The sequence below is a fragment of the Lampetra planeri genome, chromosome 11 (assembly GCF_965212315.1).
Source record: "Lampetra planeri chromosome 11, kcLamPlan1.2.h2, whole genome shotgun sequence".
NCBI lineage: Eukaryota > Metazoa > Chordata > Hyperoartia > Petromyzontiformes > Petromyzontidae > Lampetra > Lampetra planeri.
Window position 1 is genome coordinate 5,096,038 of NC_136117.1, and position 13,775 is coordinate 5,109,812.

At 46.3% G+C, this 13,775-nt stretch overlaps 1 pseudogene; it reads left to right on the forward strand.

Moving 5' to 3' along the window:
• Positions 1-315: 315 nt before the first annotated feature.
• On the forward strand, positions 316-1,419 carry LOC144721426 (uncharacterized; annotated as a pseudogene).
• The last annotated feature ends 12,356 nt before the right edge of the window (positions 1,420-13,775 follow it).

The window sequence follows — 13,775 nt, forward strand, 5'->3', positions numbered from 1 at the left end:
ATTTTTATTTATTTTAAACAATTTCAATGACCGTGCTATTACAACAGTTTCAAGTCAAAAGTAAAAGAGGTGCCTATGCTCAAAATTAATACATTTGATGATCGATTATCCAGCCCGCGATTATCTGGCTTTCAACATTATCCAGCGGTCCCGGGCCAATCCGGTGAAACTGGCAAAACCCCTCCAAAGGCTGTACCAGTCCGGCAATTGTCAAACACATGGGTGTTCAAACAAGAGTGTAGTACTACGTACATCACCCAATGCAGAGTCTTTGAGATTGGAGTGGTAAATATGGTACAGTAAATGCAGTGAATCCGAACCATCTCACTTCTCAAAGTGGAAGGTAAAATCTTCTTTGGAATCCTGGCAAAGAGGCTAACAACATTCATGTTGGTCAACAATTACATCGACACCTCCATACTCAAGGGCGGAGTTCCAGGTGTGTCCGGCTGTATTGAACACACAGGCGTCACCTCAAAGACCATTGAGGATGCAAAGCGAAACCAAGGAGCCTGGCAGTCCTCTGGCCTGCGGAGCCATACCCCCTAAGCTGGTGGAAACCACACTCCAGACCTACCATGTTACTGTGAGATTCCAGAAGCTCCTCCAGGGCTACTTTGACAACTTCAAGATGCGATTCACAAGTGAAGACTTAACCACCACATGGCAGAGGTTGGAGGTAGGCATCATCACCGGGTGCACTATCTCCGTCATCCTGTTTTCTGTAGCAATGAATCTCCTTGTTAAATACTGGCAAACGGCGTCCAGCAGGTTCCTATAAGAGCATTTATGGACGATTTGACGATCACCACAAAGTCAGTTCCAGAAGGCATATGGATTCTAAAGATCTGGTAGAGCTCACCAAATGGGCTAGAATGGAGTTTAAGCCTGCAAAGATCAGAAGTCTAAACCTGAAAAAGGGATGTGTCCAGGAAAGGTACCCATTTAAGATTGGAGAAGAGACCATCCCCACCGTTGAAGAGAAGCCTGTGAAGAGCCTGGAGAAGTGGTACAGGGCCGAGCTCAACGACAAGGAGAGAGTGAAGTAAATGCTCTTGTAAGCCAACACTTGGGTGACATCTCTGGAGAAGAGTGGCCTACCTGGCAAGTTTAATGCCTGGGGCTACCAACACGGGGAACTCCCCAGACTCTTCTGGACACTGCTTATCAATGAGGTACCTTTTTCAACTCTCGAGGCTCTCGAAAGGAAAATCAACAACTTCCTCAGGAGATGGATGTCAGTCCCAAGAAGCTTCTGCTCCATCAGCCTCTACAGCACAGGCAGCAAGCTGCAGCTGCGAATAACGTGTGGTAGAGGAGTACAAGGCAACAAAAGCTCACCAAGCCAAGATGCTGCAGGATAGCATTGACGAGAGGAATCGCCGGGCAGAGATCCAAGTAAGCACGGGTCACAAGTAGTCAGCCAGCAGAGCGGTCAGGGAGTTGGCGGAACGACTGCAACACGCGGACATTGTCGGGTCGGTGAACCAAGGCAGGTTGGGCCTGGAATGTTTGACCAGGTCAAGTTGGAACACAGCGGACCCAAAAGAATGCCGTGGCAGGGTGCAGAGGGAGGTCCGAAAGGTTGAGGAAGAAAAGTGGCATGTCAGAGGTGTAGCCATGGAAAAAACAGGGCAGCTGGACACACTGGGAGAGCATATGAGAGAGGTCACTGACCTGGAAAGACATCTGGAACATGGAAGGGCAGGGGATTAAGTTTCTGCGCTGCTCTGTATATGATGTTACCCACACCAACAAACCTCCACACCTGGGGGCTGGTAGAGAACCGCAGCTGTTCGCTATGTGGAAGGCCAGCCAGCCTGAAACACGTGCTCTCCTACCAAGCAGGTCTGGCAGATGGAAAGTTCAGGTGGTGACATGACCAAATACTGTTTTAGCTGGCCGCGGGACTGGAACAATCAAGGAGAAAGCCAAGACAACTAACCAAGGGCTCCTGTTTCATCCATTTCCTCAGGTCAGGAGACAGTGAAACGAGGGGAACAATGCGCAATGGGAGGTGACTGGGAGATGCTAGCAGGCCTTCGGAATCAGCTTCAATTCCCAGAGGCGATAGCCAGCACAAGCCTCAGACTGGACATCATCCTCTGGTCTAGAGGAACCAAGCAGGTGGTCCTCATCGAGCTCACAGTGCCCTGGGAGGAGAGGATAAAGGAGGCACATGAGTGGAAGCTCAGGAAATACCAGTCCCTCATCCTTGAGAGCCAGCAGAATGGATGGAGAGCCTAGAATCTACCAGTTGAGGTCGGCTGGAGGGGCTTCACAGGATACTCATTCTGGAGAGCCCTGGGGCTGCTCAGCATCGAAGGGGTGGCAAGGAAGAAGTTGGTGGCCAACGTCAGCAAGCAGGCAGAAGCAGCATCCCGTTGGATCCCGGCTGAAGAGGAACGAGTGGTGGCACGGCCCAACAGGCAGTAGGGAGGTAGGGCTGAGTTGAGTGGCAGATGGAGGGGGTAGTTCCAGGATGCTCGTTCGGCCGTCAAGCCCCCCTGAGGTGTAGTGGGCTAATACTGGTGAAGGGAGGTGCCCATTTGAGAACCCAGTTGAAGTCCCCACTCAGCTCGGTCCCAGTTAGGGGAGTTAGTGCTTTGAATGAGGAAGAAGGAGTAGCAATTGAAGTGCCATCCGGCCCAGAGAAAGTGAGTTAATTGTTTTACCACAACACTATACATCCTTTATTTAATCATATTTACAGTATAGTTATTCCTAATTACAAATGTGTTGCTCACATTTCTTCTTAGGCATACTTTGCAGCTGTGCTTATTACATTAGTCTTTCATTTCCTCTAGTTCATACGCCTTAGTTATTATAGTGATGATGTCATCAGCAATTTTGCTGATGGTAATTATTTTCGCCATAGATAGCTTTACTAGCGACTCAAACATCCTTTGGACGTGACCATCTGTCCGACCCTTACAGCCAGCCAGCCTGATTGCAAAATTTGAAATCTAATATAGAGCCATGTCTCTCCACCTTTCGCTTGTCTTCTCTGTGCCTGTGTATCCCAATTTATCTCGATTTTCTTTGTGCTTTCTTCTACCTATCCCTCTCTCTATATGTCTCTCCTCCAATAGCCACAATTCGCTACTAAGTGGCGGTGACATCACCACTGCCTGTGGCAGGTTAGTGCACTTTGAAGACAAGTGAAGTGTTGAAGGCTTGCTGACTGGCGGTCAGGAGGTCACGGGACAGACCCAGGTGTTATGGATTGACAGACTTAAGATGACTAATAGATACACCAGCTGCGTTCTCTATAATGTGTCAACTTGCATTTATGTTTAGCCGCCCAGCTCTCCACTCATTTTAAGCGTTATTCATCTGCCATCCATTGTTATTGGAGGGCAACTGCTTCCAACTGCCCAGTAGTGTCTTTCACGAGCCTCCACAGAGGCCGATTTTGACACTTCCTGTACCTAATCATCAGCAAGTCCACTCTACTCCATATCCTGATGTACAACATCAGCCCATCTCTAGCCCATGCTGCGTCAGTTTAGCCCCTTCTCCAGGAGTATAGCTTTGTGTTAAACGGCCAGAACTGCAGCCTCACCCCATCATGATTGTTGAAACACCTCGGTGCCATACTCAACACAACCCAGCGTCGGGTTTTCTTGACAGGAGAAAATAGGGCACCTCAGAAGCTGGCATCAGGAACATTAGGCCAAGTGAGGAGATACCGAGTAGGCCTGGGCTACATGGCTGCGACGGTTTAGCTGGTGCAGTGGACCAGGTTATATATGCGGGCACTTCCATGTGGTGCCTAGACCCCTTTACAGGCGAAATCTTTCAATAGGTTCCATTGTCTGGACTGGCCGGAAGAGATATCGAGTGGTTGTAGAATTTTACCCAGCTGGAGTGAGATACCCCTAGGATTCTTGTGGGAACAGATGGTGCTGGAGATGGAGCCCAACCGATGGAGCTGAGGAGTGTGTTGCTAGAGGCAAGCCTGACATGGACAGTGACCCTGGCAGAAGGGAGAGCATAAACCTCCTAGAAGACAGGGCCATCAGATTGGTGTTTCAGGTGGCACGTGCCCTCCCAATGATCCGATCGAAATCCCTAATTTCGATCGGATCATTGGGATTTATTAGGTATAAATCGGCATTTTGCGACCCCCACTGCCACTGTGTAGCATATTATTACGTGCCAGGGACTCTATGAGATGATAGGACAATAGTCTGAGTCCATAATTGGCAATAAGTAACGGCAAAGCAGTTATAAGTGACTCACAGAATTGTGCGCAGTTGCATATACAGTACACAACTTCCCTGAAGGCATATCTTCAGCGAGCGCGATGCCGATCACACACGGTTCGAATTCGACCCTCGATCGATGGCTGCGCCATCGCCAAACACGCGTCGAATAAAAAGCAAGGGACAAGTCCTTACTTACTAACAACTCCTATCATTTTGCATTGCTGGAGGGGTTTCCCCCTTTACCTAGTGCCTAGTGTCGGGGAAAGATGTTATAATCTGCTGCGACAACATCACGGTGGTCTTCGTGGTAAACCGGGAGGGGTCGCTAACATTTGACAGGTTAATGCAGGTATCATACACTCTGCTATCATGGGCAGAAAATGACCAGGTGAGGCTGTTAGCACGCCATTTTGCGGTAATCAAAAACCAGACAGCAGACTGGCTGAGCTGGGAGAGGCTTGATCTCAGCGAGTGGGCTGCTGCACCCCAGATGTTTGAGCAGGTGACCTGGAGATTTGACAGGCTGGAGATGCACTTTGTCTATGGGGTAAATACCAAGCTGAAGAGCTTTGGGTCTAGATACTAGCAGTAGGGTACACAAGCAACCGATGCCCTATCGTAGGATTGGGATGGCGGCCTTGGTTAACCCCCCCCCCCCCCTCCCATTCCCCTTGATTTAAAAGATCCTGGAGAAGATCAGCAGAGAGGGTGCACGGGGTGCTAATTGCCCCCAACTGACCCCGGAGGCCGTGGTGCTCAGACCTATTGATGCTGCTTCAGAGCGAAGCCTGGGAACTCCCAATGAGACCAAACCTGCTCAGCCAGAGAGGGATCTGGTATAAGGGTCTGCTGGAGATGCACATCAGGGCATGGCGGTCTAAAGGGCAAGGTTTGCCAGATTAGATCTTGATATTGAGGGGCTGGACATGGAGGTCCAGGACGTGCTGTTTTGTTGAAATCTAGATATAAGTCTGCATGGCGAGTCTACAACTCGCAACAAAAAAGTGTTTTGCAGATGGCGCGGTGATGGGGAGTTAGACCCAGTGCACTGGGATGTGCAGGCCATGGTCAAGTACCTAGTGGAGGCCTTCCAATCAGGTTGGTCAGTGGTGGCCCTAAAGTTGAGGGCTTCAGATATTTCTGCACCCCACGACGTGGTAAGGGGGAGCCCGATAGTCTCTAGCAAACTTATTTATTGGCTACCGAGGGCAATGAAGCAGGAGCATCCCCCTGTGTTTGGCATGGCCCGTAGAATCTGCACATGGTGCTAAATGTATAACGCAACTATGCAAGGGTCCTCTTTGAACCATTAGCCGTGTGCTAAGAGAGGCTGCTAAATATTATAACAATGTTCCTGGTGGCCATTACCTCAGCAAGGCCGCACTTATTACACCCAAAATGCTTTCCGCAAATGAACCACACTAACTTGCTGACCTCGTTAAGCAGCAAAAGCCATCAGGCAAACTCCGATCATCCTCGCAACGGCTGTTGGCTAACCATCGAACAAAGATGGTCACTGCATCGTGCACTTTCATATGCGCTTCTGCAGCCATCTGCAATGCTCTTTCGATATTAGGAAGCCACTGGAGCTATGCATTTTAAAATCTAAATTGAAAACTCATATCTTTAGAACTGCTTTTTGTGTTTAGTTTGCCGTCCTGACCCCACACCTCCGATTAGCACGGTTGGCTACATAGGTGTGAAATAAGTTCAACATACGTACATACAAAGAGGGTTAGTACGATGCAAGCCTTGGTGGCCGGTCCTCCATTAACTTTCATTTCACGGGGGAGGGCAGTGTTAAGAATGTTGACCTGTTTCATGCCGAAGGTGCTCTCTGATTTTCATGCGAACCAGGAAATTATCATTCCGTCCTTATATTCGCCCCTCTTGTACTCGTCAGTAAGAGTTGGATCCGGTCAGGGCACTGGCCTTTTATCTTAAAAAGATCCAAGGCCTGGAGGGGAGCAGAACAGCGCTTCGTCTTGTATGGTCGACAGAAGAAAGGAGGGGCAGCGTTAAAGCCGAGAGTCGTCTCCTGTGGGTGTGGGAATGCATCCTAAAAGCCTACAAGTAGAAGGGGTAGAAGCTCATAGGAGCGTGTACACCGCATTGAACTGAGGCCAAGGCGGTGTCAAGAGATGGTCGGGAAGGCATTCCTCTGAAGGTTATCTGTAGGGTGGCGGTGTGGAGTTCATATGTCACTTTTACCAGCCACAACTGTTTGAACACTTTGGGTGTCCTTTCTGCTGTGGCTGCCGAATAAAGCCACTGAGTTGGAGAGGGGAGATTGTAATTTTTCCTAACTCCAACTAGGCTCTTGTACAGGTTCTAATGCCTTCGTCCGGAGCCTGTTGGTGACCATTATGAATTAACTCGATTTTAGTACCCATGTTAAATCTGGTTTTCGTTAACGGTCTCTGGCACACCCGGGATCCCGCTAGCCATCCCCTAAAAAATTCATTTTCTCAAAAGAAGAGGTGGGGGGAAGGGTGGACAACTAGTACGGACAGTCCTCGACTTACGTGTGGGTTCCGTTCCTGAGAACCGTTCATAAGTAGAACGGTTTGTAAGTTAGAACACAATAATGTTCCGTATTTAAATACACATACGGTTAGCATTATAAAATGTGTTACGGTTCAACAAAAAAGGGAAGCATTGTTAAACTCATAAATAAGAAATATTGTACATTTGCATGTAATACTGTAACAAATGTTGCATAGTAAATCAAACATAAAATAAAGTAACAAACGGAAAAACATCTCGATTTAAAGCTTTCGTGACTGCAGGGATTCATCTTCTTGGTTCTTTCGGTAAAGTCACGTAGAAGGGAAGTAATAAAATAATATTTGTATTATGTTTTATTTTTATTATTTTATTACTTCCCTTCTACGTGACTTTACCGAAAGAACCAAGAAGAGGAAAAACATCTGTTTAATTTTAACTTACCTTGAGTCCCGATGCTGGCTTGCTTGGCAGAAGGGTGCAATGAGTCCACACAATTGCAAACACACACACACGGGGTCACGTGCGCACACACACACAATATAATTTATACAGATTAATATTTTAACCAATTAGCTAAGTTCCCAGTGCTCGGCACCGGAATTGTGTTCTAATGTATATCTCTGGAGTGTGTTACGGTGGCGAGATGTTAGCTACCTCGCCTGGTATACAGGAGGTTGTGGGTTCGATCCCGACCCTTACGCCTGTATATTTGGAATTTGCGTGTTTTCCCTGTGGTTGCGTATATTTTTCTCCAAGTCCTCCGGTTTTTCCCCTCTAGAGTTAAAACATGCATTTAGAGAATTTGTCTGCTATAAATGTTTACATGATATGCCACTTTGTTGAATTTGTGGCCAGGTCGCTTGTGAAAAAGAGCCGTATAGCTTAGTGGTCCTTACCTGGTAAAATTGTAATAGTTTAGTGTTAGTGACCACTTATGGAAACCGGAGTTAACGCTACTAAAATATCATTTTACAGAAACATCACGATTGTCCACGAGTATATACCCAGTGTGGGATGGTGTGGCCTACAGAGCATTTACAGCCTGGATATTGCAATTTTGTCCTCATTAAAGTTGATTCCAGCTCAGAGCTGAGATATTACCTCTCATTAGTGATAAAAATAAATACAATTTCAGATAATTTAGAAAATGTGGTCACAGACACTGAGGCACAATGAACTCTCATGCCCACGCATATATTATCAAAAGGTGCATTTATTTAATTATGTTCTCGGAAAACATTTTAATGGATCAGGGTTGCAATTTCAAGTGGAAAGCTGTTGACTGACATACAAGCCAGATATCGTGACACACACCTGTATCAATTTAGCGACATGCCAATGGGGTTGGTGAATGGTGAGGAAATGAAACATGTGCAAGACACACATCCTGCAGGAAAACAAGGTGTCTGTAAGACGCAGTGCAACAAGCAGTTTCCATGTCCTATCTGGTCAAACTTTTAGAACCGTGCCAATGTAGGACCCTCGTGAAAAAAATGTTACGCAACTATATAAGCATGGCTTGCCATACAGGCTCCCTAACACACCATCCATCCTGAAATATTCAAGTCTGCCACATGCCATGTATGTGCAAAGTAAGTATATTTATCTATCGTTTGCATTTAGTGCATTCATGTCCCATCATATGGAGTGCCTTGGCAGCCGAGAGGTCATAGGTCCAGGTTTGGTTTCTTAAATTCCCTCATTAAAGTATGTTTCTCTGTGGTTAGGATGTTTCCTCTGTGTATAGTATGGCTACCCCACTTGTTTGGTAATTGACAGAGCAGCGTGCTGCTTGCCTATTTGCAGTGGCGGTGCAAGTCATAAGGAAACCTGTCAACCCATACGGTTTACCCCGTATTCTTGTACAGGGAAATTAGGTTTTCAGGTCCATACGGCGTACAGCCGTTTCTATATGGGCAACAAAAACATTGTTTTTTTTCTATTTTTTTGTGTTTCTTCCTTGTGATGGGACTTTGTAAGATGAACGTTGACATTTATAAGGGCACGGGGTGACCAATCAGTTCTGAATTGGTCTGTAATAAGGTAGGCACTGATAAGGGGTTGACAGGTATGCATAAGCAAACTAAGCAATAGATTGGGGCCCGAGTAGCTCAGGAGGGCACACATGCACGAAAACATAAATAGATGTGCACCAATATATTCTAGATTTGAAGTTTTCGTGACTGCAGGGATCCATACTCTTTGGTTCTTCATGTGACTTTACCGAAAAAACCAAAGAGTATGCACCAATATAGTCAGCTAAAATTCAGAGGCGAACACATATTAACAACTAATTATGTATAATGAAACTATCAATATTTCAATTCATCTAGTCTATTAAGTTGTATATTTAACACTAATTTGAGACGCACTGGTTATGAGTGCCGTCGAGGATTGGAGCTTAATCCTTGTTATGAGTGACACCTTCCTAAGTTGGAACATTGCTACAAAATCTAGGGTAGAGCACCCAGTTCCTACCTCACTGAAATTGATAAATTTCTATGTAAATCAGTTTAGTTGATAATCCAGCACTCACTAAACTAAACTTATTTTTTCCGAGGTAATACCCACTGAGCTCCATAGCTCTTTTTCAGAAGTGACCTGGCCACAAATAGTAGCCCAATAAAGTGGCTTATCATGTGGACATTCATAGCAGCCAACTACTGTAAACGCATGTTTCCAAATGTGGAGGAAAACCCCGAAGGACCCGGACAAAAAACAAAACACGCGATCACGGGAAGAACATGCAAACTCCAAATATACAGGCGTCACCGCGTCAGAATGGAACCCACAACCTCCTGCATACCCAGCGAGGTCGTTAACATCTCGCCACCGTGGCGCCCTAATCACGAATTCACTCCAGTCACTTGCTCACCGGCAGTCAGTCGCCTCATTATCACTCTTCTATCGCTATAACCATGGTTACCGATTCCGTGAAAATCAACTCATTTAATGCCCCCACCCATGCTAAGGACTCGGGTCTACCGGGCTGTTTCGTCTCATCTGTGTTGTGTCCAACCACCACACTGCAGGTCACAACACTTTTCTGCCCGCTTCTTCCGTCGCACTGTTCAACTTTGGAATTCCCTCCCATCACCTCTTCTCCAAATCTTAGAACTTTGGTCAGTTTAAGAATTGTGTTAACGCTCATCTGTTAAGTCTTTGAACGGGCTGTGGTTTTTAAAATTTTGGGCCTTTGCGGCTGTCCTCAGCAACTGTTAAAAACTACTTTTAAAAAACTTCCAACAGGGTCCACATCATTTAAACTTTTACATTTCTCTCCTGTCGCTCTTCTATCCCTCCTGACAACATCTCTCCTGTTCTTCAAATACATCTCTCATGGTATTTAGCCGGGTAGTGGTGGCACACGCTTGTAATCAAGCACTTGTGGAAGCATCAGCGAGGGTTGGTGAATCACAGAAATGTTGTGAAACTCCCTTCCCTTTGGGCGTCAAAGTGCCATAACCCTGGCTTGCCAGAAGAAGCAAGTTGCATTCTAAACTCCATGTCCCACCTGTATGGAATCGAGTGTTGCCTTCCCGCACATGTAAGTTCATCTCTGGGTGCTCCGATGTCCTCCCACTTGCATAAACACTCGTCAATTGGCTAAAAACGTCTTAATATAAAATCATAATGTGGAACTCTCCTGACAAAGAGTCCTTGGACTCAACGTGTCTTCCTGGATGAATAAAAAACATCTTTGTTTCGTCTGAACACATTTATCTCCTATCTCTTCTGCATGCATTTCTCACTTGTCTTATAAACACATTCCTGCGGAGGGAGCTGGTAGGAACGTTGGGTTGCTCGGTCAATGGCCAGGATCAACGGTGGCGTGGTGTATTCCGCAAATATGCCCGACTGTGAGGGCGGGCACAAGCTGGCGTGAGTAGGTTAAACGTTGAGTTTTATAAGGGCACCACGGGGTGACCAGCCCCTCCCCACCCAGCCCCACCACTCCCACCCCCACCCAGCCCCACCCTCTCCACCCAGCTCCTCCCCACCCTCCCCACCCAGCCCCTCCCTACCCTCCCCTCCCCACCCAGCGCCACCCTCCCCACCCAGCCCCTCCCCATCCTCCCCTCCCCACCCAGCCCCTCCCTCCCCACCCAGCCCCTCCCTGCACGACGGACGGACACAATACTCCCCTGTGGGCTGGTGGAACCAGTGGGTTCCTACCAGTAATACACTTCTGTATCTTTAGTTCTTAATATACCTCTCCTGTCTTTCTACGGAATAATGGTTGTCCTTTATAGCATTATGTATATCTCTCCTATCTTGTTTCTCATTTCTTCTATCTTATACAACTGTAGTGACTGACTCAGATGCACTAAGAGTAGGAGGCACTCTGTTTATTAACACGGCCTATCAGTTAACAGTTAGTAACTATGGTTCCCAGTCAGGAGAGCTGGTAGACTGCCTGACTGGCGACACCAAGACGGTGAAGACAGAGATGATGGTGAAGACACCAGCAGCGCGACGGAGATCCCACTCCACACGACAGCCCAGAGGTCCCCTCCCGGGGCCCCTCTTATACTGTCAGCATGGCCTGGCTCCGCCCCCAGCCACGCCCCCCTTCTGGAACCTACTAGCGGGTTCTCGATGTGCCACTTCCGTAACCTTTCCCCTACATCTCTCTCTGGTCTATCACGTGACCTGCTGTCAATCAGGGCTGCTGTAGCTGCAGATCCCTTTCCCTGCCAGCAGCCAGTGCGATGTTGCTACGTGACCGATTCTATGTCACGACACAACCATACTTCTTTCAACCTCCTATATCCCTATCCTTTGCCTACAACTTTAAACTTACTGTATCACCATTTTTGTCCACATTTCTCTCATCTCACGACATCTTTATATCTTGCCTATACTCGTGTTATCTCACTAGGGGTTCATAAATGCAGTGTGGAGTGGGAGATGTTTGCCTTCAAACGGCCCACCTGTTAAACGTCTTATCGCACAGCAATAAGCTCACAGACAAGGAAGAAGAATACACCACGTACATGGGGTCCATTACTAAACCTCACAACAGTCTTAATTACCTGAGCCCAGAATGGCAATGACCTGGCCAACCTCCCCAATCCCCCAAAGAAAAACCCTCTCCCTCCTCTGACGATTCCACTGTACCTGATATCGTTGATTCAACTGGTAATGCCCTCCAGAATGTCAGGATGTTGCAACGTATGGTGTGAGAGAGGATGTGTAATAAAATATTTTATAATTTAAAAAAATGTTTATAATCGCACAACTAATGCCATCACTTTCGTATTTTTCTAAATCGTTTATAGATGTAATTTTTTTTACATATTCAATTTATAGTGCGTGTCAATCATGTCCGAAAAACGGTCCTTTTAAGAGCTAAAATACCAGCGAAAGAAGAGTGGGACCTGCTTCGTGGTAGACCTCTCTCATCCGCCAGTGACACTGTCTGGAGGCATGGGCTCCTTCTCAAGGTAGCATGCGCATCATCAAGTGCCGCTCAACACTGAATCTGCTGAACTCGATGCTCTGCAACCAAAACTTCCGGGTAAACCTTGCCAGAAACACAAGCTGTATCAAAAAGTAAATGACAGCTTACCATCCCTATGGCTCCGATGCTGTTAAACATTATCTCGGCCTCGCTGTGCACTGCGTTGCACCACTATCCGAGTAGATAACCTCGCATTCAAGAAACCTTCAGAGCCAGGGTTAACATCCGACTCCAAACGTATTTAATGAATTGAACGAGGTAAAAATGATGGAAAAACACAGCACAAATACAGCATCTGTTAATACTTGGAAATATCAATACAATGAATGAACACTACAGCATCATAACATTGTCTTAGATAACCTGAAACTCAACAATAGATCCTGGATGGACCAGGCCCCTACATTAGTACTGAACAGCTATACAAGAGAATAAGCTACTGTGTTAAATAAAGGCATATCGTGTAATCATCACACTGCAGCCCAAATGTACAGCACTACATATAACACTGAACTGTGGATGAGACATTTAGTCATCCTTGCTCTCAAAATCGCAATAAGGTTACATGGGTACAAGTCTGACTCGACTTATTTAATTACAAGTAACATTCACAATAAGGCAAGTTGCAGGCTTCGTTGTTAACTAGGCCTCATATTTATCATAACAATTTAACAGCATTATAAAGGCATTTACAACATTAAAACGGTAATTCCAACATTATAACATCATTCCCAATATTATAAGAACATAAACGAACTTAAAGACAATGCTGCCCACAATGAACAGATGCAGCTGCCGTCGCTGAGACGTTATCTGTGCCTCCATTTTGTACTCTGTGTAATGGCTGAAACTCTGCCGCGTGGCTGAGAGGCTGTCAAATCTTAACTTCCTGGTCACGTGACCAAACTAAACCTCAAAACAGGAAATTCCTGTTAACACATACCCCCACTCCTGCCGTGGAGCAAAACACCTGCCGTGAGGTCGAACAAACATATTTACGACATTTCACCAATAATTACAACTAGCTTCATCAGGTGACAGCCAGATTTATGGAGAAATCCTGTTTCATTCCTTAAATATAGGGATAGATGTGATGACGTCAATTGTGATCCCTTCTTGTGTGAAGGTGGGGGGGGGGGCGTTAATGAATGCATACTCTCTGTGGAATTACCTTTAAATCTATGCATATTTTGAGGAATGCCAGCGAAGACAACAGCTCCATCTGCCTGATTCGGAGTTTCTCTAATTTTCATGATGGGTGGTAAATCTGGCTGTCGCCTGATAAAGCTAGTTGTAATTACTGGCGAAACGTGGTACTCAGATTGTAAATGTTGTGGATTTACTCTCCAACACACCGGTGTGCTGTACTAATAATGAATTTGCATGTTCTGTTTACGTAACAAACCTTACTAATTGGCTGTGTCGGGTGGTGGTGGGTTTAACGATACATTTATATTTACGTGATATTAGTCACGAAAGCCTACGTGCTAAACTGATTGCGGAGTTCTGCCGAGGTTAAAAGTTCCATTGAGGGGGCCCACCGCTGCTCCGCACGGCTTGGTTCTGCCGGAAAAACTGTAGTAGCGCCATCA